The 4,328-nt window shown below is 42.9% G+C and overlaps 1 non-coding gene across 1 annotated transcript; it reads left to right on the forward strand.

The window, feature by feature from the left end:
- Window positions 1-1,668: 1,668 nt before the first annotated feature.
- Window positions 1,669-1,740, forward strand: Trnac-gca (transfer RNA cysteine (anticodon GCA)). Its single transcript has one exon. It is a non-coding gene; the product is annotated as a tRNA-Cys (tRNA).
- Window positions 1,741-4,328: the final 2,588 nt, after the last annotated feature.

Raw genomic sequence — 4,328 nt, forward strand, 5'->3', positions numbered from 1 at the left:
AAGATTAGCATCTCCAAAACGAAAGTAATGTCAGTTGGAAAGAGATATAAAGGGATTGAGTGCCAAATAGGAGGAACACAGTTAGAACAGGTGGATGGTTTCAAGTACTTAGGATGCATATTCTCACAAGATGGCAACATAGTGGAAGAACTGGAAGCGAGGTGTAGCAAAGCTAATGCAGTGAGCGCTCAGCTACGATCTACTCTCTTCTGCAAGAAGGAAGTCAGTACCAAGACTAAACTGTCTGTGTACCGTTCAATCTTTCGACCAACTTTGTTGTATGGGACCGAAAGCTCAGTGGATTCAGGTTACCTTATCAACAAGGTTGAGGTTACGGATATGAAAGTAGCTAAGATGATTGCAGGTACTAGTAGATGGGAACAATGGCAGGAGGGTGTCCACAATGAGGAAATCAAAGAAAAACTGGGAATGAACTCTATAGATGCAGCAGTCAGGGCGAACAGGCTTAGATGGTGGGGTCATGGTACACGCATGGGAGAAGCAAGGTTACCCCAGAGACTCATGGGTTCAGCAGTAGAGGGTAGGAGGAGTCGGGGCAGACCAAGGAGAAGGTACCTGGATTCGGTTAAGAATGATTTTGAAGTAATAGGCTTAACATCAGAAGAGGCATCAATGTTAGTACTGAATAGGGGATCATGGAGGAATTTTATAAGGGGGACTATGCTCCAGACTGAACGCTGAAAGGCATAATCAGTCTTAAATGATGATGATTTTGATGATGATTTTTTTGTGATTTTTTTTGTCAGGGCAGTTTATACACTGCCGAAAAAAAAGAACACCAGATTTATGATGTGAGAGAATTCATGCAGTTCCTTTACCCTCGGAACAAGCACCATGCTTTTTATTCAGTGAGAGTCAGGTCCATTCGCAATTCAAACATCGTAGCTTACTTGGGCGCTGTTCAGTGTACCGGTTCATCTGTAGTACTTCAGCTTTAACTGATCAGCGAGAATGTGAGTAGGACGTCATTTTCACCTAACAATTTTAGAACACCGGTGTTGGTAGTGAAATCTGTGTTCAGTTCTTATGTACCAAAGATTTTTTGCAGTATGACTAGAGACGTAGCCACATTTTATAAGCTGCTATGACAATTATATTATTTGGGACTTAATCCTAGTCGAGTTAAGATAACTATACATTCAAAAGGAAAGTTGGTGTCAAGAGTGACAGGGCGTTAAATACCGACCCTAAGTGCTCGAGTTAGAATATCCCCCCCCCCCCCTTTCTTCTTTCTAAGAGAAATTAAATAAACACAGACATTTTGTACTGCATACGAAATAATCTCTTTTCGTTTCCGACAGCAAATATCGTCTCGCTGTTGAGTTAGTGTGGTGCCTCCACCTGCAGTTAGCACCTCACGTTCTAGGCTTGCGAAACGAAGAACCTAACAAACTCACTATTTGGAATAACACGGTATTTTCCTGAATCTTCTATTTAATCGTAGATCTAAAAAAACAATTCGCTGCAGGCTGCAGACGCCATTAGCTCATCTCATGCAGCGACTTTGGTTTCCACGCACGCGTACGTAAACGTGGTAAACGACCATTGCACTCACAATGCAAGAACAAAGCGTAACCGCCCCTCCAGTTCCATCAAATTGTGTCGGCAGTGGCGTTTATACTGTAGAAATGCACACATAATGTCATCGGGGGTATAGCTCAGTGGTAGAGCATTCGACTGCAGATCGAGAGGTCCCCGGTTCAATCCCGGGTGCCCCCTTTCATTTTAAATACTAACATCCTTACGGAGGCTATGACAGCATTATGGAAAGATTACTGGTCATTTGTTGTACACACTTGCATAATTTAAAACTATCGATTCCTGGTACACAGAAACTATGCAGTTAGAGCGTTGAAGATTCGAAGTAGTCGCTAATTCACATATTCAAGATTCGAAGTAGTCGCTAATTCACATATTCAACGGAGTATGTATCATCTCAGTACATTCAGCAAAAAGGAATTCACATACGACGGCGCTTCCGCGCCAGGAAAGCGTTCATAGCTTCAAGTTGTTTTTCTACTGTTCTCCTCTCGAACAGCGCGCAGGAAACACGAACGCTCTTATCTTTCCTTGCAAACTCTAATTTCTTTTATTTTATTATGATTAACATTCCTCCCTATTAAGTGGGCGCCAAAAACAGTATTTTCACACTCTGAGGAAAAAGTTGGCGACTGAAATTTCATGAGAAAATCCTGCCACAACGAAAACGCCATTGTTATGATGATTGCCACCCCAATTCGCGTATCTATCCGTAACAGTCTCTCCCCAGAAAACGAGCTGCCCTTCTTTGAACTTTTTCGATCAATTCTATCTGCTGTGGATCCCAACCTGACAGAAATACTCCAGAAGAAGGCAGAAAAGCATAGTGTAAGTAGTCTCTTTAGAGGACTTGTTGTATTTTCTAAGTGTTCCACGAATAAATCGAAGTCTTTGGTTGCTTTCCTCACAACGTTATCCCTGTGACAGGTGCATTTTAAGTTATCCCCAAGTTTTTGGTTGAATTTACCCAGACTTTTCAAGAGTCAATTGCCATTTTTCTCAGCACACAGATATCTTAAGTCGTTTTCTAATTTGTTTTAATATCTGATGACTTTATAAGACAGTAAATCACAGCATCATCTGCACACAGTGTAAGACGGCTGCTCAGATTGTCTCCTAAATCGTTTATTAGATCAGGAACTCAGGAGCGCCTGTAGCACTTCCTTACAAACGCCAGATATTACTTCTGTTTTACTCGATGATTTCCGTCGATTACTACATACAGTGATATTTCTGACAGGAAATCACGAAACTAGTCGCACGACTAAGACGATATTCCATAGGCAAGCAATTTAATTGAACTTGCTTGTGAGGAACTTCTTCACGTTTATTGCTGTCACATGACAATTTCATTTGAAAATCACACAAAAACGACAGATACACATTCACAGCTATACTGCTACAAGAAAGTAACATTGACATCTGAAAGAATGATTCGGTCGTTCTGTGAATGAAACTGCGTTGTCGCAAAATACGGCAACAGCGCAACACGTGGGAGAGAGATTCTCGCAGTCCAGTTTGTAACTCGCAGTTAGCCGCTCGGAAAGAGAATGGATCTTATTGGCTACTAGCCGTTAGTGGTGGAGGATGCGCAGAACGGCTGAAAATAGGGCCGCTTTCCGACATGACGTGAACTATAGTTAACATGTTGAAGAGCTTTCACGAGAATAGGGTAGATAGACAGATTATCTCATTTGAAGTGGTGCTTGTGTTTCTCAAAAAAATCACCTGTCGCAACGGCGTGTGAGTAGGTCAATATACATACGCCATGTGAAATTTTTCTACTTACAAAGGCATCTGTAGATGGTGTAGTAACAGATTCAGAGAAAGTAATTTAGAATATCTAACCTGTTGTTTTCCCATTTTCAGAGATGTGTAATGTAAAAATTCCTGGAAATTGCTTGCTTATCACCTCTATTAAGAGTTACTTACATATTGAAAGCCCACCCAGTTAGCCGAGCGGTGTAACCCACTGCTTTCCGAAGTGGGAAGGAGCGCCTGGTCCCCAGTACGAATCCACCCGGCGGACTTGTGTCGAGGTCCAGTGAGACAGCCAGTCTGTGGATGGTTTTTAGGCGGTTTTCTATCTGCCTCGTCGAATGCGGGCTGGTTCCCCTTATTCCGCCTCAGCTACACTATGTCAGCGATTGCTGCCCAAAAAAGTTCTCCATGTACGCGTACACCACCATTACTCTACCACGCAAACATAGGGGTTACACTGGTCTGGTGTGAGACGTTCCCTGGGGGGGGGGGGTTCCACAGGTGGCCGAACTGCACAATAACCCTGGATTCGGTGTGGGGCGGTGGAGGGGTGAAGTGGAATGCAGTAGTCGTCGTGGGTTTGTGGACCAAGCAGCTGCGGCAGGGACAGAGCCTCTCCGTCGTTCCTAGGTCCCCGGTTAACATACAACATACATACGTATTGAAGACGAAGATAAAAATAAAGTGAGGAATATCTTTTTATCTCTCTACTTAATGAGGAATCAATTACAACATTTGCAGCCACTCATTCACTTCATGTTCCCAAACGATGTAGGAATTTCACCAGTCCACAAGAGATCGCGATTGATTTGAAGAACATTCTGGAAAATCGAGTGAATGATTTGACCACCCAGATCACTGACATGAATCCCATGGAACATATATGAGACGTAATCCAGAGTCAGTCTGTGTACAACATCGTGCACTGGCAATACTTTCGCAATTGGATAGTTATAGACGCAGCACGGTTCATTATTTCTGCAGAGGAGTTCCTATCTGTTGAGCTC

Source organism: Schistocerca cancellata, chromosome 2 (assembly GCF_023864275.1).
Source record: "Schistocerca cancellata isolate TAMUIC-IGC-003103 chromosome 2, iqSchCanc2.1, whole genome shotgun sequence".
Lineage (NCBI taxonomy): Eukaryota > Metazoa > Arthropoda > Insecta > Orthoptera > Acrididae > Schistocerca > Schistocerca cancellata.